This window comes from Stegodyphus dumicola, chromosome 8, assembly GCF_044657685.1.
Source record: "Stegodyphus dumicola isolate Sdum_Otavi_A_Nest chromosome 8, ASM4465768v1".
NCBI lineage: Eukaryota > Metazoa > Arthropoda > Arachnida > Araneae > Eresidae > Stegodyphus > Stegodyphus dumicola.
In genome coordinates, this window is record NC_140775.1 from 100,707,141 (window position 1) to 100,731,362 (window position 24,222).

Genomic DNA, 24,222 nt, shown 5'->3' on the forward strand with positions numbered 1-24,222 from the left:
CTGCATTATATGAATGTGAACTTAAATGCAATTAAAGATACACAAGGTTTGTTTCGAAGAAAATAAATTCAAATTGGAATTAGAAAGATACTGTTGCATATACAAAGTGGATAAATTCAAAAGTTTTAGGTATCATAAATCAAACCAAAGATGCGTCTTTTCAAGATATTCAGACGTATTTGACACAGCAGCGCGTGAAGTCGCAAATCTTAAAGCGAATAAAATTGTCTTCAGCAAATTTCTGTCCCCTTGTCGAAAGAAACGGTTTTCCAAAGAACCGAAATGCTGGAATTCTTTCCTTTCCGCCTACTTGACGTAAACAAAACCGCTTCACACTACGCATCCGACGCTATGTAGTTCACTGTTGTTGCTTTTCCAGTCCGCGGAGTACCGGTCTTGTTTAGTGCCGGTAACCTATTTCAACGATTCGCCTCAAAAAATCTTCAAGGGTGATGATTCGCTTAAGCCGGTTCTTAATCGTGTCTCGACAGTCAGTCTCGTGCCCCATTATGTGGATTACTTCTGATTAAGAAATCCATTTCTAAGTGCTTGTCGGTGTTTTGGTTGTGTTTATTTGTATACCTTTGCATGGCAGCAGCTTAACCAAATTATCCAGAAAGGTAGGATTTATTTCTTTATTGTTTACCTAATCTTTGATGCAATGTGGATACCAGAAATGACAGAGCTATTTAAAAATGGGGTTGTTATTTTTTTTTTTTTTTTTTTTTTTTTATCTTAGTGTCATGTTAGGCGAATATAAGCTTTTGAATATGTATTTGTTACACAAGAGTAGCTATTATTGCTTTCGTAATTTATCATTTCATCTTCATTTTTATCTCTTTAGATCAAAAAGTATTACTGTTCAAGATTTGTGATATTTTGTAGATGCAAAATGCTTCAAATAATAACATGCATTTAATATGCACAGAGATATAATTTACATCTGACTATTTTGCATTAAGATTTTTCTTTATATTCCTAGGACATCATTTAATTCCTGTAAATATAATCGCTGTTTCTTTCATTATTATAAAAGAAACTGGAAAAGTAATAAAAGGTTATTTAAGTACTTGAGTGCTATATAAATACTATCTCCCCCCAAAAGAGAACATAAATCCATTTGAGTTCCGCATTTAACATAGAAATTACTGTGCTTGATATTCTACCGAACACTAAACTTAGACTGTTTAAGGAATCCATCTACATATACAAAAAAAAGTCACTTTATCCTTACGGACTGAATGCCTATCTAAGTCATACCACCAACAGACAGACAGAAGTCTCAATATATGGACAATTCAGATTTTTTAGCAATATTACTACCAGAGGAACGAGAGGAGGTGATTCCAAAAGCAAAAAATATTTTTCTTCACAAGATCTGAAATTAATAATTAAAAATCTTAATTCCTTCTTTGACCATAAAGAATTCGCTAAGAATGCCATTAAACTTCTTCATACATTTAAGAATACTACCTTATGGAATCTGATTAAAATAATAGATCAACATACTCAATGTTTACAAATAGTTAAAGACTTAATTATTAACTTTTGCAATTTTAAAGTAAAGAATAGTAATTTTTTTCACAAAAAACTGTTTTGTACTGTACAATTCAAGCGCCCTTATTACGATCAACTAAAAATACCAAGCATTTTTAAAAAGTATCAACACTTGCTTCCTGACCAACAACTTCAAATTAAACCCTGTTTTAAATTTGAAAAGACGTTAGGTCAACTCGTTATCAACCACCACGATGTACAAGAAAATAGCATATGTAACTGCCAACAGCCTATTTACCATAAATATGTCGATCTTTTCCACCAACATGTTATCACTGGAAATCTCAATATCATTGAAGACTTAGAATTGCGAGCCCTTTTGCAACTTGGCACCAAATTTCAACCACACAAAATAAACACTTTTGCCTCAAACAATTCAATCAAGATCTTGATAAATTTATCATCTTAGTTAGTAATAAATCCAATTTACCTACTACTACTTTTCTGGAATGGAAAGCTGCACTAATTAAAAAATTTCAAAATTTACTTTTCAAGACGCCTTTTTTCAACTCTTTACACAATAAAAAGCAGCTAAATAATCTTATTCAAAAACTGCAAGATAACTTTATCATTACAAAAATTGAAAAAGCCAGCAACAATTTTAGTGTTATTTGAAAAAAGTTTTACTCCAAACTTCTGCATAATGAATTAAATAACAATAGCACGTACCAAAAAATTACTACCAGCACTAAAATTCTTCTTAATAGATTTAACGCACTACATAAACGACTAAAAATACATCCCCGGAAATATAATAACACATTTGCTAATCTCTATGCACTACCAAAATTTCATAAGTCTCCTATTAAATTCAGGTTCATTGCCAATAGTACCAAAAGTTATCTCAAAGAAATAGATTATCTTTTTGCACAAAAGCTTCGTTTAATACGTGACTTAATTAATAACTATGATTTTAAGGATCTACATTGCAACTGGATGATTTCAAGTAACGAGTTTTAAAAACTATAAATTGACTTAAAGTAGACCATATACAATGCTACGACTTCGAAAACCTCTATACTACCTTACCACTTAAAGAAATATATACAAGCTTACTTGCTCTACCAGATATAATTCCGCAAATTTCTACAATAATAAGTACCGAAAAATGGCAACTTTTTCTCTCAAGCGTGCTTTTCAATAATTTTATTCAATTTAACAATAGCATCTTTAAACAAATTCAAGGAATTCCATTGGGAGGTAATTTTTCCAGTTCTGTATGTGACTTATTCCTCTTTACAAAAGAATTAACCTTTGTCTGTTCACTCGATAAAGAAGAACATAAATTTTTCCAACACATATATCGTTATATAGATGATATCATAGCCTTTAACAACCACAACAAAATAGAAGTTGCTAATATCTACCCCATTTGCTTAAAATTAAATAATACAAATACGGTACAAAATAATGTAGTCTACCTTGACTTACATATTATTGACCACAATTTTATAAAAGTTTACGACAAGAGAAGAGAATTCACTTTTTCTACACTAAAGTTAACCAACTGGAATTCAAATATTTCCAAAAGAATCATCCTAAACACAATTTATTCACAGCTACTTAGAATAGAAAGAATATGCAATACCACAGAACACCTTCAAGAAGAAATACTTTACTTCGTGACAATTTTGAAAAATAACCTAATTCCTCATAAAATAATTAAAAATACCTTAAAAAAAGCTGGCATTAGCCTTACCAATTTTTAGATAATTAGAGTTAGATAATGAAATTTTATACCTAAAGCCCAATGGGACGGTATAAAGTGGATGGCTGATTCAGAGAATCTAATGTAAAAATGTATAGATAATTCTTGTCACTACATTTTCTTTCCTCCAAAAGATTTTGGCACAATACTTTAATACTATTGTGTTAATAGTTTTAAAATTACTTTGGTGGCCAATTCTACTTTTATTAACAAATCGGGCCTTTTCGTTTTTCATTGTAGCTTAATCGCCCTCTAGCTTACGACTTTTATTAACAAAAGACTTTTTTCCATTTCACTCTTAACTTTTGTGGCCATGTTGAGTAATCTTTGCTGAATTAGTCATTTTCACGTTTAGAAACAGTTTTTCTTCTAACAACTTGACTGACGCCATTTTGAATTCTTTCCATGTCTTTTCGAGTCTTTCAACCCCTCTTTAACCTGGGGGGTGCGAGTTCCCGCCAAAGGACAATCTACTCGCCTTGGCTGTCACGCAGTAACATTGTTTCACACGCCTACGTCACACGACGAGAGGGATGGCTTTGAAAGACACAGAGGGGATTACAACCCCTTTTCAAATTAGCTTCGCGCTCAAGAGGACAGCACAGCCACAGGTCTGTTTTTTGAGTTACTTTTTTAGAGTTTTTAAAATATTTCTTTCTTGGTCTTAGCAAGACCCACGGCGTTTGTTTTCATTTGAATTTAATTTCGGTACTATCAAATTCATAAAGGTTTAATTCTCTAAGCTACCAGGTCCAGCCCGTACGTTATTGTATAGTTTGACTAATAGCAGACAGCTATTTATTTTATTATTTTTATTTTAATTTTAAATATACTTGGAGTTGCATTTACATTCTTTTACACCTTAATGTGTCATTTTGAGCGGACGCGTCAGGAAATTGGAACAGAGAATTGAAGCTCTAAAAGATTTTTTTGGTACAATTCATATGATTTTAAAAAGTTTTCCGTCACACAAGAGCTTCAATAGTGTGTTTCGGCGAAACGCGTAATGGAGTTGGCTTGGTTCGACGTCCAACTCAATTTCCCTTGAAAAGCCTGGTTGGAGGTCGAGTTGGGCTAATTTACCATTTTCCGTTCTATAATTTTTTATAATTTTTGTAATTTTATGTTTTTCATATGTTTTAATTTTGTTTTAACTTGTTCCGTCGTTCAGTTTTTATATATGTTAACTTTTCACTTATCACATCGATAGGTTTTTACGGTATTTTTTGCCATTCACATATTTCTAAGGATTGATTTTAACAGTTTTTATATACTGCATTTTATTTCGCGTATAGGCTAATTTTTTCACCCTTCAATGTCATTATTTTAAAAAATACTGCGTTGAAATATTTTTTGGAGCCACAGCTCCTGGTAACTTTTTGGCGAGCTCACTACAATTTTTCTTCCTAATATATATATATATATATATATATAATCTTACTCGTCAACCCTAAATTTTCCTTTGTTAAATCTTGAAGCAATTCCTTCCTTCTATACCTGTTTTGATTAAAAAGGATCTTGGATGAATATAAAAATCTGAACCTTTACCCAGATATTTTTGTCAAATTATACTGAGAAAATATCCTAAAGACAAACTTCATTTATTAAATTTCATTTGTGACTTTTCAATAAATATAGGTGTATTTTTAAAACCTGTATTGTGAAATTTGTTTAATTTTTTTATTAAACGCATATTTCAGATTTTGTTTTCAATAAAAAATTTAATAAATAAAAAATGTGTTTTTCCTCTAATTTATTTTTATATGAAAGATTCGAAATATCCAAGAAATTTAAGAGCCTTTTAGAATTCGGATTCGAGAATATTTGGAATTCTTGGCATTTTCGAAGATTACATGCAGTTAACCAGCCCACTGCAGTGATTTTTCAATTTTTTCAGCTCGAAGTTATCAAAACTATAATTATTGTTATTATTATTTTGTGGGATCCCTAGCATCTGCAAAAAAGTATATTTTAAGAAAGTATTGAAAATATACCAATGTCGCCGAGGAGGAAATCATTTTACAGTAAATAAGATTTTTGTTGTAATTCAAATAATAATACAAATAAAAATATATTATTTTACTAATTAATTTTAGATGTTTAATTTTGATATTCACAAAGTTTTCAAAGTTCTTCCGAATTTTGATTTTGACTACTGAAACCGTAAGAGGAATTAAATGGAAGGCCAGGGTTCGGCGGAACACACTTGAAAGGCCTCTAATCTGCAAGCATGTAGTTGATGGAGGAATCTGAAAAATTCGAAAGATGCCAGTTTTCTTCTTATCATAAGATTCGCGCGTAAACATAATTATAAAAAATTCCAAAAGTTCAAACTATTTAGAAAATGGGTCAACTCAAATCTTTTGAGCTGTCTCAATCAGCAAATAATTGTGAAAACGAAATAGCTGAACCAGGAAATAAAGGAAGCAAAATAAAAAAAAAAAGATGACCACACAGATTTCCACAATACATAAATCATGCTTCATTTACGAAAATGAACAATGCTAAAGAAAAATTAATATCTGATACAAAGTTGTAAGCATAAAACTTTTAATTACAAACAAAAGTTTAAAACTATCGTTGGCAAAAATTAATAATATAAAAAGATGGCACACAAATAAAAGAAGAAATTACGTATTCTATGTAACTATTTATTTTTATTTTTATTGACAGAGTATCATGTAACTATGAAGCTCAAAATATAAAAAAGCTGAAATCCTTGACTTTCTTTTTCTTTCCTTCCCCTGAAAAGTATTTTCATCTCGTTTCTGTTTTAAGATTTCTTTACCATTCCATTTTTGCGCACCATGTACGCATGCGTGATATTTTGAAGACTAAAATTACGTTTGTATTCCATAATTTAATAAGTTTAATTGGTCTTTCCTACAAAGCACAAGTTTTTTCTGTTCTTCTGTTTTATCGTTTTCGTAAAAACACTTTTTTTAAATAACTGTATCTCATCACGAACTGTGAAATTTCAAATGGTTTCATAATCACTATAAGAGGCGTCAAGTTTAAGTTCACTGTGTGTGATAATGGAATCTTCTTCTCTGATAACTTTTTCACAGAAGAAGATTACATGAAGCAGGAGAAAGGACCAAAGAATTTATTGCATACTCCTTTGTTCCTACTTATTCTTCTACATCAATAAATTTAACTTTATCGATATGAAAGAATTAATAAAGAGAGATAATTAGATTGTGGTGAAACAGTTATTAATGTAGGTTCTAAAATCCCCTATTTAAACAAAAATAAAAGTAATAGATGTGGACACTATATGATTTCCTTTTACCGCCTATTAAATTATACACATTTTTTACTACCTCCTCGAATTATTTTTAATTAATTTATCGATCCTTCAAGGCAATTCGAAAATGAACTTAAAGAATTGCAAAATTTTGAAATTAACTATTCCAGTCAGTTTTTGTCATACGGGATTCAAACTTTCATAAAACATAAGATTTTATTTTTTTCCTCATAATTTTATTTTTTCATTATGAATATAAAACTTTCCCAAATATAAGTATAAAAATCGGAAGACTGCATTAAATGTCAGATTTCGTTATTTGTCGAAAATTAAATTTAAAAAAATTATATTTCCAAAATATGATTGTTTTTGTCATTTAAATTTCAGTTATGCGGGATACATACTTGCATATACTTGCATACTATATATATATATATATATATATACCGTGTTTCAAAAAGAATATACGTATTATAAAGTGCTATTTTGTCCAAACTATCGATCACTGCGCCTCAGCTCGGCTATTGGCGAAACGAACACATAATCTAGTTTATATTAATAGCCGCTAGATGTCAGTTGTCTTCTATTTTGTGTGGTAAATGTTTAAAATAGATACTCCGCATCAGCAGAAATAATTTTGTGTTCTCGAGTTTGCGAAGTGCATTTCTGTGATTACAATGAAAAGACGTTTCAAGTTGAGGTGCGAAAGTGATCCTCTGAAATGGGTGGAACATTCGCAGATGGTATCGACAGTTTGTAAATACAGGATGTGTATGTAAAAGAAAGAGTCCTGGCTGCCCTCGTGTTCCCGACGAAATTGTTGCACGAATTCAAACTGCTTTCCAACGTTAGTCCTTCAAAATCAACTCGTCGTGCCAGTCGGGAGTTACAACTACCTACAAGAACAATTTGGCGTGCTTTGAGACGTCGGTTGGTAATGAAACCGTACAAGTTACATTTGTTACAGGCTCTGCGTCCTAATGACAAACGCAAACGTGTGGCATTTGCATGTCTCAGCTGGCCTCCAAGGTCACCGACAACCTGTGACTTCTTCCTGTGGGATTTCATTAAAGACAACTTTTATGTACCACCACTCCTACAGAACCTGGAAGATGTGAAGAACCGGATCCGCACTGTCATAACATCAGTGATGACGGACATGCTTGCCCGAGTATGGGAGGAATTTGAGTATCGATGTGATATTGTTCGTGTTGCTGATGGAGGACATATTGAACATCTGTAATCTGAACTTGAGAGGTTCGTACATATGTGTGTAAAGTTTCATATTCATATGTCATACAGTTTAACAAATATATGCATTCAAAATACGTATATTCTTTTTGAAACACTCTGTATATATATATTGTAGCGAAAATCGCTCTTTTAGACCGAGCTCCTCATAGCTTAGCGGAGAAGGCGCAGGACTCGAAACCCGAAAGTACCGGGTTCGAAACCCATCAACGGCAAGATGTCTGATAATTGGTTTTTATGTAAATATCCTTGTGGTTAAGGTTAACTTATTTATGTAAATTTCCTTCTTATTCTTCCAGAACATTCCAGGTCTGGAATGTTTCAGCATGTTCACCAGCTGTATATAAGTAGCTCTTCATTCAGTTCTAGTTAATAAAAAGTCTTGAGTTTAGACTTGTACTTGCCTGTTCATTTGTAGGATTCCCTCATCTACGCGACAGTTTGGTGGAGCCGCCGGGTATTTCTCAGTTACTACGGCAGAGTTACGCCGAAGCCTGCGGATTCGAGGACTTCCTCCTGAGTTCGGGCTCTTACAGGATTCGCGTAAAAGATCGAGAAAGCTGGTTGATGAGAAGGAAGAGCAGAATTCTCCAGCAGCCAGTTTCGCTTCAAGTAATATCGCACCAATACCGATTCTGACTTACCAACTACCTAGAAGCCCGTGTATATTCAGCGGGGATAACCAAGAAGATACTAATAGATGGCTCAATGACTTTGATCGAATCGCCAACTATAACCACTGGGATGATCAAATGTGTCTGGCGAACGTCATTTTTTATCTTGGCGGAACCGCTCGACAGTGGTTCGATAATAATGAAGATACATTCACCAGTTGGACTGTTTTCAGGACTGCTCTTAAGAACACCTTTTCCCGAGCAGCTGATGTAAAGCGCCAAGCTGAACGAGTACTACTCACACGCGCTCAGCAAATCGATGAGACGTCTCAAGCATACATTCAAGATGTTCTCGCTCTCTGCCGGAAAGCAAACCCATCTATGTCTGAAGACGAAAAAGTGGCCCATCTCATGAAAGGTATTGCTGAAGATTTGTACCAGGTCCTGTCGTCCCAGGACTATGACAGCGTCGATGCCTTCGTGAAATGCTGCCGTCACATAGAAAGCCTTCGACGAAGACGTATCGCCCGATCACGATTACAGAGGCTGCCTAATGTCTCCGCGGTGTCGGCCGATGCGGACACCAGTGAACTAACGTCTATAGTGCGCACCATCGTCAGGGAAGAGCTTCAGAAGGTCCTTACGCAAGTTCAGGGCTACACGGAAATAGAACCCGTAGCACCGAATGACATAGCATCTGTGGTCCGGGAAGAGGTTATAGAGGCGCTGGCACCACTCACAGGAGCAGGGAGAAGCAAAAACACTACCCAATGTTCACTTCCAGTTAGGTCGCAACAAAGACGTGAAGCCAGCCAGAGAACTGCTCCACAACGTAGGACAGATCTGTGGAGGACTGACGATAATGTACCTCTCTGTTTTCATTGCGGACGCCCAGGACATGTTCTGAGGTACTGTAGGGAAAGACGCCAGATATTTGAAAATGCAAGAACCGCAAAGACGTCCACCCCTCGACGGGACAGGGATACTGAATCTACATACAGCTTCGACGACGCCACTGAGAGGCGTGTGATTGCAGACGAAGTGCAACGAATGCTAAAAGAAGATGTGATACAACCATCAGATAGTCCATGGTCATCTCCAGTCGTGCTTGTGAAGAAGAAAAATGGTGAATGGCGTTTTTGTGTCGATTACAGAAAGTTGAACAAGGTAACTAAAAAGGACGTCTATCCGTTACCTCGCATCGATGATGCTTTGGACTGCCTGGCTGGTGCAAAACTTTTCTCTATGATGGATCTGAAGTCAGGCTACTGGCAAATAGATGTTGATGATAAAGACAGAGAAAAGATAGCTTTCGTGACTCCAGATGGTCTCTATGAATTTAAAGTCATGCCGTTCTGATTATGCAATGCTCCATCCACATTTGAACGGATGATGGACACGGTACTAAGAGGTCTCAAATGGAATATTTGTCTTTGCTACCTCGACGACGTAATCGTGTGCGCACCTAATTTCGAAGAACATCAAAAGCGTTTGAGGGAAATACTGAAATGTATCCAAAGAGCAGGACTGACGCTAAATTCCAAGAAATGTTCATTCGGCAAAAAGAAACTGACTATACTGGGACACTTAGTCGATCAACATGGGATATATCCCGATCCACAAAAGGTAGAGGCTGTAGCAAAGTTCCCTATTCCGAAAAATATCGCCGATGTCTGAAGTTTTCTGGGCTTGTGCTCCTACTACCGACGATTTATCCAAAATTTCGCAGATATCGCAAAGCCCCTGCATGACTTGTTGAAGAAAGATGCAAAATTTTCTTGGAACGCGTTACAGATTGAATCTTTCGCAACGCTCAAAAGGCTGCTGACCAGTGGCACTGTTTTGGGACATTTTATTCCAGACGCAGAAACCAGGATACATTCTGACGCTAGCGGCTATGGGATCGGTGCAGTACTGGTTCAGATCCAGGATGGCAAAGAAAGACCAATAGCCTATGAAACCAGGTCCCTTACTGCAGCTGAAAGGAACTATTCCACCGCCGAAAAAGAATGCCTTGCCGTCATCTGGGCAATTAGTAAATTCAACCCATACCTCTACGGAAAACCCTTCACGGTAGTCACAGATCACCACTCTTTATGTTGGTTGGCCAATGTTAAGGATCCATCCGGAAGACTTGCACGGTGGGCTCTCAGGTTGCAGGAGTACGACATAAATATCGTCTACAAGAGCGGTCGGAAACACTCCGATGCAGATTCACTATCGAGGAAGCCTCTTGTAGAACCAATAATTGAGAACAATGAATACATCCCTTGCTTTGCAGCAATCGTAGATTACGGAAAAGAGCAGCAGAAGGACAAACGATTGAAATCCATCATTACAACTCTCAAGAGAGGTCACGCATATCAAAGTTATCAAATAAAAAATGGTATACTGTACAAAAGAAGCTACGATCCTATGGGACAGCAGTGGCTCTTGGTGATACCAAAGCAACTTCGAGGTTCTAAGAAGTCTTCATGATGCTCCAACCGCTGGCCATCTCGGATTTGCCAAAACGTACGACCGAATAAGGAGGAAGTACCATTGGCCAGGCCTTTATGGAAGCACACGGCGGTATGTATCACACTGCCGAGAATGCCAAAGACGGAAATCACCGCCGCAGCGTCCACCAGGACAACTTCATCCTATAAAACCTCCTGACACACCGTTTACCAAAATTGGAATAGACCTACTTGGACGCTTTCCTGTTACTCGAAAGGGGAACCGGTGGATTATAGTTTGCACAGATTACCTTACCAGATTTGCAGTCACAAAGAGAATACCGACAGCTGAGGGCACCGAAATTGCCAAGTTTATAGTTGAAGAAATTGTACTGAAGCATGGTGCCCCCAAAGAAATGATAAGTGACCGAGGTCGCAATTTCCTATCCAATGTTGTTAAAGAAGTAATTCATCTATGCAAGACGTCTCATCTGCTGACGACTGCTTACCACCCTCAGACCAATGGCTTAACTGAAAGATTCAATAAAACATTGGCAGACATGTTGTCCACAGGACTTAGAAGAGAAGGGCTAGCTCATAGAGCTTTTCCCCCTGAAGCAGAAAGTGAGAAGTGATGACGTAGCCATGATGACACTGAGCGCGCCAATATAATTCACAGCTTGGAAATTAACGTTTTTGAACCAGCGTTTAAAATGAGTTGTGTGTGAAAAATAGCTATAATTTGGAAGAGGCAATGTTACTGATTTATGCATTTTATACTGAACCATTAAAAAATTTAATAATGCTTACTCAATTTTAAAATAATAGATAAAATGTGCTACTCTTTTAACATAAAGTTCCGTGTTTTTTTTTATTATTATTTTTTTTTTTATTTGCAGGTTTTTTTTTTATTTAATGCACGTTTATTTCTAATCATTTCTTTATTTGCATGCTAACTGAGAGAATTTTTATACTGCTTCTAAGATAACTATAATAGCAGCTATTTAAATTTACTCAAAAAACAACTTTACATTGACATAGGTTTAAACATATATGGCAACATTTCTGCTAACCTACGTTTGATTTTTTGCCTAATTGTAAATTTTACATTGTTATAATTCTCTTCCGATTCAATATAATAGATATTTTTTAAATAATTTTGTAATTTATACTTATATTTATATTACAATTAAATAAATGTATATAAGATTGTTACTTTAATTTTGACAAAATAGCTTTATTCAGAGTACCTAAAACAGTTATTTAATTTTTCAAAAGTGTGAGTAAAGGAAGCAGGTCTTTTTATGCCAATTACTAAGATGTTTTATACTATTATATTTTATCTAGAGTGCTAATCTAGCACAAAATCTAATCAATAATTAGTTACAAAGGATACAATAAGAATAACTTTAACAAGTACTTAACAAAATTAGTTTGTTAAATACTTGTTATTCTCGTTGGTACTATTTTGGTACTATTCATAATACCGAAGATATTATCGATTAACTCATAGAAGTCAGATGCTTTCTGATTTCCTGTGGGGTAGAGTATACCATTTGAGTACTTTTTGAAAATAATGTTTTCTCTGGAGCGACGTTTTGTCTCTCGTTTCAACTGACCATTAAATAATTTGGTTTTAGTTTGTGACACAATTTGATTTCTTCTCAATCTCTGTTTAAAACCTCTTTATTAATATCAAAATTTAAAACAGTTACATCTTCTAAAACAAATCCTCTATCTAAAACGCGGTTTCTCAGTAATTTGAGGCAGAGTGCGAAATGAGACCTCTGATTAAAATAAACTGCACATTTTGAAAAGAACCAACTTAGTCCAGTTTAGAGTCATAGCAGAGTTTTCAATCTATATGCATTTCGTCGAAACTGAGAACACATATTTTTTTCTACAGAATACAAATATTCGCCTCTTTCCTTCTTTAGAGTAAGAACATTACTTTGAATTCTTGGACCACACTAAAATTTAGAAAACACTAAAAAATAAAATAAACACCATTTCTTTAATTTGATAATACTAGGTAAAGATATTCCAATTTTTTTCTTAATTTTTTTTTCTTTCCAAAAATCATAGCTTTAAGATAACAGAGCTCTTATGACGATGCAACGTGAAATATTTTTATTAGTCCACCTGATTTTTTTCTTCTTTTTCAGTAATGCATTAATCTGCGTCTTTATAAAAATAGGCTTTAGACATTTTTCCAAATTCTCCGATTGGTGCTCCCCCCCCCCTAATTTCGCTATTTGAGATTTTAATTTCTGATACCAATTTCTGTCTAGATGTCGTTCACCTTCTTTGTCGCTGAACAAACATTCTAAAATTTTCCTTTTCTCTATTTTTCAATACTTTAATACAATTTTCTAAGGATATTATTTTGTTCTTCAAATTATCAATGCATTCTTGTTTATCCTTAAACATTCAGCATGATCTACATTTTCATTTGTGAGTTTTATTTCAAAATCATTAAAATTTGACATATTATTGTCATCATCAATTTCGATTTATTATTGTCATCATAATTTACTTTCGGCACAGCATTCCATTTCAACAGTTTCTTTTTGTGGCTATCCAAACAAGCGATTTTTCATATCATCTTCATAAACACTGCATAGAAAATGTTCGCTGCAGATTTTTCCGCTCTTCACATTAATAGAATCTTCTCTTTGACATTTGTGTATCCATTCTTTCGTCAAAAGCAAACTCTCATTTGGATCCTTTGGTCCCATGAAATAAAATATCTCATCCTTTCATACTTCTGTAAGTGCTACGGCACGTTACTGCAGCGCAAAAAGCCATATTATGTAAACGATACTTTACAATATAGAATTTAAAATAAAAACTGACTAAAATTACATATATATAAATTATTTTAAATATATACATTATTAGAAAACAGATATATATAGTATTAAAATTAATTTGGGATATGTAACCTCTAGAAAATCGTCTCGCAGCTCAATGAAACTACTGTTTTAAACGCGGGAAATCTGGACAGGTGGCATCACAGTGACGTCAGATTATTGCCTGTTACGTCCCCCCATTAGGCTCGCGTCGGCGAGGAGTCGAACAAAGAAATGAGCTAGCCCTTCTATTTATCCCTGTGTTGTCCATGTACGTAGACGTTGAACAGAAAAGTTGGGATACTATTCTACCATTTGTAACCTATGCCTATAATTCAGCCAAACAAGACACAACGGGATTCAGCCCATTCTTTCTCATTTATGGCAGAGATATCCAGACTCCTCTCGACGTAATTTTCCCATACAGTATCGAAGATCCCGAAGATAGTTATGCGCAACATCTGATCAGTAGAGCTGAAGAAGCTAGACATCTTGCAAAACTCCATATTCTTAAAGCGCAAACCACAGACAAGCGCCGATATGACGAGAGACATCGACCTGTCAGCTACAACATCGGAGACTTTGTCTGGGTCTTCACTCCAGTACGAAAGGTTATCTGAAAAGCTCCTAAGACGTTACTTTGGACCGTATCGAATAACACGACAGCTCTCTGACGTGACGTACGAAGTAGAAAGTATGGAACAAAATAAGAAACGACGGAATTCAAAAGACATCGTTCACGTGTTGAGGTTGAAGCCCTATCTTGATCCGAAAGTACAACTAGACGATGAAAGAAAGCCCAATATTTCCAGGAGACCTGTTACAAGAAGCCAGACCAGATCGCAGCGGGACGCTGCTTCTTCCTAAGAAGGGGGAAATGTAGCGAAAATCGCTCTTTTCGACCGAGCTCCTCATAGCTTAGCGGAGAAGGCGCAGGACTCGAAACCCGAAAGTACCGGGTTCGAAACCCATCAACGGCAAGATGCCTGATAATTGGTTTTTATGTAATTATCCTTGTGGTTAAGGTTAACTTATTTATGTAAATTTCCTTCTTATTCTTCCAGAACATTCCAAGTCTGGGATGTTTCAGCATGTTCACCAGCTGTATATAAGTAGCTCTTCATTCAGTTCTAGTTAATAAAAAGTCTTGAGTTTAGACTTGTACTTGCCTGTTCATTTGTAGGATTCCCTCATCTACGCGACAATATACATAGTTAATTAATTCAATCTTTATATATATATATATATATATATATATGATTGAATTAATTAACTGAAATTCATTGAGATTTCCGATCCGATCAATTCCAATTTCCGATCAATCATGATAATTACTTAGCCCATTGATTAATTTTCATTTAAAAGTTTCCATTTCTATTTTTCATGATTAAAATTCAAATTCTTGAAAAAAAATATTTTCGGGATTCAGTTTCAGTGCTCCTGGATTACTTCTGGGTTATCAATTACAATTCCACTAACTTTATATATACACTCTTAGGAAAAAAAAAAAAAAAAAAAAAAAAAACCGCTCCAAGAAGGAGTTATCCGAATGGGACGAAAATCGGCAGAAGTGATGTACATGTACAGACAAACAAATGCTTACAGTTTTAGAAAAGTTGGATGATTTGTTGAAGTGATAGAGTTTTACAAAGTCAGTAACGCGTTTGTCCACCTCTGGCCCTTATGCAAGCAGTTATTCGGCTTGGCATCGATTGATAGAGGTTACGGATGTCCTCCTGAGGGATATCATGTCAAATTCTTTCTAACTGGCGCGTTAGATCGTCAACATCCCAAGCTGGTTGGAGGGCCCTGCCCATAATGCTCCACATGTGTTCAATAGGAGAGAGATCGGGTGACCTTGTTGGCCAAGGTAATATTCGGCAAGCAGTAGAAACATGTGCAGTGTGGAGGCGGGCATTATCTTTCTGAAATGTAAGCCCAGTTTGACGTGACATGAAGGGTAACACAACGGGCCTTAAAATGTTGCGACGGATGACAACCAAAGGGGTCCTACTATGAAATGAAATGGCACCCCAGATCATCACTCCTGGTTTTCGGCCTGTCTGCCGGAAGACAGTCAGGTTGGTATCACACCGCTGTCCGGGGCGTCTCCAAACTCGCCTTCGCTGGTCATCGGAGCTCAGTTCAAAGCGGGATTCATCACTGAAGACTATTGTACTCCAATCAGTGACATTCCAATGCGAATAAAACAGACACCACTGCAAACGGGCTTGACGTTGTACAGAGGTCAATGGTAGTCGGCGCAAGGTACGCCATGACCTCAGCCCCCTTTCTGTGAGCCGTCTACGAATGGTCCTTGCGGTCACTGAAGCACTAGTTGCATGTACAATCGATGATAATGGTGCATCTGGGGTTTGATTGCTGCTCTGAAGATTGCTCGGTCTTCACGTTCTGTCGTTTCTCTAGGCTTACCGCTTCCTTCTCGACTCTGTGTGCGGCCATGGTTCACCCACTCCTGCCAACATCGTCTAATAGTGGCATCGCTCCTGCTCAAATGTCGAGCTATTCTCCAATAAGACCAACCAGCTTCTTTGAGGCCAACTACATGACCTCTCTCAAATTCTGATATCTGAGCATATCGTTCGCGCACCTGTATGCGAGGCATAGTTACTGTCTACCAGAGTACGCGGAATGAAATTCGTGAAGAATTTATGACCTGGAATGGTAATTTCTCCTATTAAATATACTGCCAGTTGCGCATATCAGATGCGCTGTAACGACAACCGTTTTTTCATTGGCAGCCAAAATGTAAAATTTTGCATTTTCTGTCGAAACCTGTATGCATATCAATTTGTGTCCAATTTGCTTGATATCTTCTCAATGCGTCGTGGTGCATCGTTTTTTTTTTTTTTTTTTTTTTTTTTTCTAAGAGTGCATAAGGAGATAATATACTCAATATTCCATTAGTAGATAAATTATATATATATATATATATATATATAAGGTTTTTATGTTTGCATCTTTATTTTCTGAGGGACTAATTTTTACATTAGTAGGCTATCGTATCCGCTTAACTGAAAATTGCTTTGATGGACTGAAATCTGCATACCAGTATTTAGATTACTGTTGCTATTAAATCTTATAAATTTCAGATTTAAACTGTTTAAAAATTTTGATGGTAAACTCTTTGAGATGTTAAACTATAATCCAAAGTTTTCCAATTAATTTTGTTAACTTACAATTTAAAAAAAATTCTCTAATATTCTGAAGTACGGACATTATGTAATACTCAATCAAGCAGCAGTGCCAGTTGGTTTTAAAATCTAAGTTATAAGTAACAACAGTATATTATCTTATCTATGAATTTCACGGGAGAAAAGGTTGCGAAAGCTCAAGTAGGTTGGACTTTTATTTCCAACCCAGTTTTAAGACAGAGCACCTGGGGAAATGGTCTGAGGGTCTCACACCCCTCTTCCCTACCGCCAGTCCTCACGAGAGAACTTTATTAGCCATATTTAGAGTGCCTCCATGCCGCAAAGAGCATCATTACAAGCATCAGTGTTTTCTTCAGGATTCGAACCCGGGCCCTTTGGTACCGCAGTAGGCTCCCCTAACCACTATACCGTCTGGGCGGTAGCAAGCATACTATCATTACTAAATGATTAACAAGTGGATGTTATGATGTATTTAGGCAATAAAAGTGATTTAGATCTGCGTTTATAGATAGTTTGAGTTTCAAGTGGAGAAAAAACTGTTTGCTAAACAGAAATTAACTTGAAAAATGTTTAGATTTTCTTTTTTCCAATTAGCACTTAATAACTATTTAGAATTATCTTAAAAGCTGCATGTGTTTTAAATTCCGTTATTAGAACTTTTCTGCTTTATCTCCCGTCATTGGCACGATACCAAAAACACGAATCTGCAAAATTACTGTTGTGAGAAATCGTTGCACATTTCTGGCTGTCAAAAAGTTGAGTTGTGTCTTTAGTAGAGTGGGCCGTTTGTAAGACGACTACGCTTCCAGATGATTTGGGTCTTCTGAAGAGGAGGTCATTTTTGAGAAGATGGCTATTGTTGATAGAGATTATCAATTTGAACAATGGACTGTGTTAAAGTTATGTTAAGTTTGTTAATAAAAACACTAAAATATATTGGATTATTTAAGTTATGGTAAAGCCTGCGTTGCTTAAGGTAAGGGCACCTTCGTCGGAGATATTTTAAGGGAAAGCGTCTCATATTCTTGTTACGAAACTGAAGTAGAAGCGCTGTCAGTTTATTAATAGCCATTAAATAAATAAATTAATGAATGAATTACAGAAATAAATAGCAACTAATGTAGAGGAATAATATAAAAAAAGACGTTTCTTATAAGCTTTCTGAAATATTATTAGTAAATGAGTAAATAAAATTTTTAAATGCCGAAATGGGCAAAAAAATTATTACAAAAAAATCATTCAGATTTTAAAATTCATTAGAGACATATCAGTCAAAAATTATTGAAATACCTTCATCTAACATTAATTGCTTAAGATGCACGAAATTTAAAATAAAATCACTCTAAGGTTGTCAGGTGATGTATGTCCCTTCACTTATTTCGGAAACACTGTATCCTGAATAACTTACTAAAGTTCTGTTCCAGATTGTGTGGAATAGACGACACAAGCATGAAGGGTATACGAAACCCTTTATTCTCTATTACTTTACAGGTACTCCCGAACTTCGGGATACCCAGACCAACCACTTGTGGTCTGAACGTAAAAATATAAAACTACTAACTAAAAGCTAACGTTGAATTAGTATACAAATGCCTAGCACTAAGACTGGCCTTTATTTAAAAGGGTGCGTATGTAGTACGCCGAGCTGCTGAAACTACAATACGTTTTCAAATATCAAGAGGGCTAAACCTCTGGCCTTAAAGGCAAACAGCAACCGAGTGAAAAACTTCTAAGCCTGCAGTGGCAAGCGGCTCGCTTCTTAAATCTCCTTTTCTCTCTCTCTCTCTTGGCAAAAAGCCACAACTTAAATACTTGAGCGTTAGCAAGACAATTTGTATAAACAAGTTACAGCATTTAATTCTGGCCGGAAGTAGAAAATAAGAAGTGATAGTACAGTTTTAAAATAAAATAAACATAAGTAAATTCAGAAGTGAAACAACAAAAATCAGCGTTATACCTACAAAATTTTCACAGGACTAGTTTCGATGGTTTTACCGAACCATCATCTTCGGCATCTTCTTATCGAACCATTATTACCTTCAAACAGGGTAAAACTGTTTGAAGCAGGGTAAAACTGTTCTTTTACCCTGTTTGAAGGTAATAAAGATGATTTAAATAAAGTTCTTTCAACAATGAATTCTATTGATCCTGCTATTCAGTTCACTTTTGAACTTGAGACTTGCAATTCTCTTCCGTTTCTCGACATTCTGGTCACACGTAACACATCCAACTTCAGTACTACAGTTTACCGTAAACCTTCATCGGTTTGCCTTCCACCACACTTTAAATCATGTCATCCGACTAAACAAAAGTTAGCTTCATTTTATTCCTATGTTTTCCGTGCTCTTCAAGTTTGCTCCTCCAAACTAGCCCTTGATGAAGAACTAAATTATTTAAAAGCAATAGCTATTGACAGGGGCTTTTCACCCAACATTATTAATCAAGCAGTTAAAAAATTCTCATCTCAACACACTAAAAGCCACACTCTTATTTTAGGAGATTATAAAAATTCTGTTGTCATTCCCTTCTTTCCATCAATTAGCTATAAAGTTGCACATATTTTGCAGAAGTTTAATTTTCGGGTTGTTTATTCTCCCATCAATAAAATTCCAACTTCTATACTCAAGGACCCCATTCCGGATATGAATTCCTGGGGTATTTATAGGATTCCTTGCCAGTGTGGTTTAATTTACATTGGCCAAACTAGGAGAGCCTTAAAATTTCGCGTCAAAGAACATGAGGCATATGTTAGAAAAAAGGAAACACAGAAGTCTTCTGTTGCTCAACATTGTTGGTCCGAAAATCACACTTTCAATTTTTCTGCTGCCAAAATTATTCAAAAAACATCTTCCATTGGAGAACTGGATTTTCTAGAGGCATTTCACATTCATAAAAATCTTTCTGTTCTAGTTAACGATCCTAATTCCAATCCAAATTTGCCTTCGGCTTTTAGAGAAATTATGTTTTAGTTCTGGTTTCGCCAACAGATTGCGCCACTTGCTTATTCTTGTCCAGGCTTTCTTATCTTATCTAATCATTATTCCCTTTCTTGTTCATTTGCGGTTTTGCAGCTGAAGATGATGGTTCGGTAAAACCATCGAAACTAGTCCTGTGAAAATTTTGTAGGTATAACGCTGATTTTTGTTGTTTGACTTCTGAATTAGTATTTATTCGGCGTGTTATTGTGTCTTAAACGTAAGTAAAACTTAGGATCCTTACAAGGTGTCGACACTAGTATAATAGCAATCGATTATAATCACATCAAGAACAGAAATGAGCATTACATCAGCCTAAATTAATGATAATTGCTATTTCCCTTAAAACTAATCTTCTTCATTTTCGTAAGAACTGGAAAATTTACTCTTTGATTTCTTTAGTGAATTAAAAAGAATTTTCTGAAACCTTATAAGAAGGCGTCTTTTTTTTTTTTTTTTTTTTTTTTTTTTTTTTTTTTAAATTTTCCCTGTATATTAGTTACTATTTATTTCTGTAATTAATTCGCTATTTTACTAATTTAATGGATATTAATAAACGAATTATGTTTCTAGTTAAAATACTTATGTTTAATTAGCAAAATTAGACGATTTTTGGTTTTATTTGATCGATATTTGATGATTTCGATCCGGATATAGAGGTAGATCCTCATAAGGAATGTTTACTTTAATTATAGATTTTGATGTTGTTTATATTATCAGAATTACTGGTCATGTTCAAAAAGGGAGATTATTGCCGAAGATGATTTCACTTTAATTCGTTTATATTCATCATAAAGAATATGTAGTGCTTGCTCTCTTTTAAGAAAGCGTAAAAGAAAGAAAAACAGCATACAAAGTGCATATACTTGGTTTAGGCTTGATTTCGACAATATACCTGAAAATAAAAATTAAAAAAAACCCTAAATACTTAAATAAAAGAATTTAACTGAAAGCTAATCTAACTGAACAGAAAATCTCATACTTAATGAAGTGGCAAAATGATCATTTTAAAATTTACTGCGTTTTCTATTACATGTTATGATGAAAACTTCAGAATCAGACCATTTTATTTTCTTAATTACTTGTTTTGTTTTACGGTAAATCACGCAAAACATAAACAAGTACTACAGTGTTTAGTGTAAACTTTTTTTACACTTCTTCAACATGAAGATTTCTAAAAATCCGAGATAATAGCTAATGTACTGCCCCACTAGATAATCATCAGTTAATGTCGTGAGATATATTCGAAGTCTAAACCATTAAACATTCTTCCTGATTCATTCAATTGATCCTAAATTTACTTTTTATTTTACTTTGTCACAACTTCGAGTGACACCTGAAAGGTTATCTTCACGATTAAAATCTGAAACTACTTCGGAATGAAACATGTTTCTCGTCTCCTCTTTTCTTCGTATTTTTCTTTTAACGAAACAGTACATTATGACTCCAGCATTAAATATACGGTCACAGTTTGCAACCCCGAGCTTGATCCATGACCGATTTCCATTTAGCTTCACGATCTATTGTTTCTCCCCCTCCTCCCCCCCCCAGGAAAAAAGGAACCGTATCAGACATCGGCAGTGTGATGTGCGTTTAACATCTTCGATATTTCCGGGTAATCACAAGATGGCACATTTTTTAGCTTGTATTGTAGAAATATTTACATGTTCTTGAGTTCGAGTTCTCACACATTGTATTTTAACGCAAATCTTTTATTTTTAAAATACGCACACGATAAATTGTGAGAGAAACGCAATTCAGTTTTTGCTACTTCAACGAATAGATTAGTCTTTTGACCTCAAAAAAAATATGAGCTTCGTTTTTTTTCTTGGATCACTGCGTTTGATTTTTTTATTAATTGGTACAATGATTTAGTGCGTCATGAGATTCTAAAAAAAGTCTCCTAAAGTCTAATAAAAAGATTTAGTTTAGTGCGTCTTCTACGTAACTTTAGAAGCCTCACGAAGGCAAAATCACAACCTTAGAAGGTGATTAAATGTGAATCTTTCTTTCCGTGAATAACTTTTTGTCGTCCAAAAGTGGAAGAAGCAACAATGATCGTTAAAGAGAAATAAAAGGACGAAGCAACCAGGAAATGAACATAACGTCATCTGCCGAAGAAAACGATAGTAATTGTTTCATATTCACAACAAATTACATTCTTCATTAATTTTGATCCAGTTATTTTTAACATTTCTAAAATTCTTACATCTTAGCTTTTCATTGCTGTTTTTCCTAGAGAGATGGTATCACATTCGTTTACTCTTTGTTAGGCCCATTGATTTCATTATAAATATGGTTATTTCTTCTGTCACCCATGAAAAAAAATCTGATGTGTACACCACATGACTTCCTTGTACGGAATATTAAATTATACGCATTTTTTCTTGCATTTCGTTTAAACTTATCGGATTGAATTAAATCTACTTCGCCGACAGCGCATAATCCATAATAGAATAAATGCATTCTTTAAAACTCACTTTATTTGTTAACCATAGCGACACTCTGGCGCTAGGTTCACTTAACAATATTATATTTCGTTCATGTTATAATTCAGAATGCACAAAACTTATATCATTTAAAGAATTATCTAATCGTATTATAACTCACAATGCACAAAATTTATATCATTTAAAGAATTATCTAATCGTTGCTACATGTTCTATTCAAATACTATAAAAAAGCTAGAACGATGTATAAAAGAAATTAAGCAAACAAAAAAAAGAAACAGTTTTTCACAGACGATTGAGTATTTCTCATCCAATTAATTCAGTTCTCACTTCGCGACAAGGCAAAAATACATAAAATCTCAAAATATCTGTATTAAAAATTACTAATTATTAAAAATTAAATTACTAATTATTAAAAATTAAGTAAATCTTAAACACTTATTTCCTCGAAAAAATTCCAGAAAAGATTAAGTATGATTTAATTCGCAATAATAAATGAAGGCGTTATCTTTGTTGTTGCGAAGCTACGTTTCTCTAGATTGGCAACAAATCCACTAGTCTGCTGTTTCAAATGTAAACAATCAATGGCCGCCATAAAAAAAAAGGCTTAGCGGCACTTACACAACTTTAAAATTGTTGATAATTCTAAACATATTGCATACAGATTTACTAAAGGCATAAAACCCTTAACCGGAAGATAAGAACAACATAATTCAATCATTTTTAAAGCAAAAAATGTACAATTTACAAACATATAAGAGTTAAGAAACTGAGATCATTGAGCCGGGTAGCAGAGTGGATATATATATAAATATATTTATATACGTTTGGCACGGCCGATTGCAACCAAAATACGAGGTGCACATCTACATGTTATATTAGTCCTATATACAAAATTTCAACGTTCTGAGGCTACTCATTTTTGAGTTATGCGAGATACGTACGTACATACGTTCGTACAGACGCCACGAAAAATTCTCTTCAGAATTCATTTTAACTCTTTCAGGGGCGCAATGTTATGATTTTTTAAAAGTTATGAAAAAGTAAGCATAATGACATGCAATGGTCTTATAGACAACATAAATGAGTTTAAAAAATTTTTTTTCGTCCCCCTTTATGGAAAGGGGACCGGTTTCGCCTTGAAACCAGCGCCCGTCTAGAGCACTTAAGACTAAACATTTGCTTATTTATCTTTACTTTGCTGAAAAGTATCTAAACGTAACCCAAATCGTAGATTATACTAGTAAATTACTGAACAACTAATAAAGTAAGTAATATTTGCATAAAAACGCATTTTTAATTATAAATAAAAAATTTAAAACAGGAAACAAAAAAGTATGAGACAAAAAGTAACTAATAATGCACTAAATTACTTGCATAAAACTATGAAATATTTTTAAAAATTATGTTTAAAACTAAGAAAATTATATGTAAAAATAAAATAAATTAAGATACATACAATTATTTTACTATGAACTAGAAGCATGAGAAAAGCGACCGCTAAGAGAAGCATAATAAAATCGCAACTACGAGTGTTTTTCAGTGTGCTCTGTGTCTCTGTAAAAAATAAGAAATGTTTTCCCTCTCTCAAAAGCTCCATAAATCCTCATCTTTGAAGCCACTCAAACGAAGATATTGTGCAACTGTTTACAGCAGTGATCCGAAAGCAATAAACACAACTGCAAAAAATCTCGCGACTGCGTCATCTGATCATTTCTTTGATGTCCCAGAGGAGCTGTGGTTTCATACTGAAACCGCAATGAAAACATTCAAATTTAAAAGGGTTCCATTACTTTTTTTTTTTTTTTGTGAACTAAGGACATTTCATTACTCATTGATGCCTGCTTATAAAATATATTGTGGAAAAATTAAAATTTTTTGGGTTTTTTTGCTTTTAAAATGCGTCAAAAAGAGTAGGGTGCAAAAGAAGCTATTTTTGAATGATTCGTATCAA

The 24,222-nt window shown here is 34.6% G+C and overlaps 1 protein-coding gene across 1 annotated transcript in view; it reads left to right on the top strand.

Annotated features, from left to right (window-relative positions):
* The first annotated feature begins 507 nt into the window (after positions 1 to 507).
* The window catches only part of LOC118192690 (protein O-linked-mannose beta-1,2-N-acetylglucosaminyltransferase 1-like), a 438,475-nt gene continuing 414,760 nt past the window's right edge, over positions 508 to 24,222 (top strand). The window contains exon 1 of the mRNA XM_085822182.1: positions 508 to 620. The gene's annotated coding sequence lies outside the window, so the exon portion shown is untranslated. The remainder of the gene's footprint in view (positions 621 to 24,222) is intronic.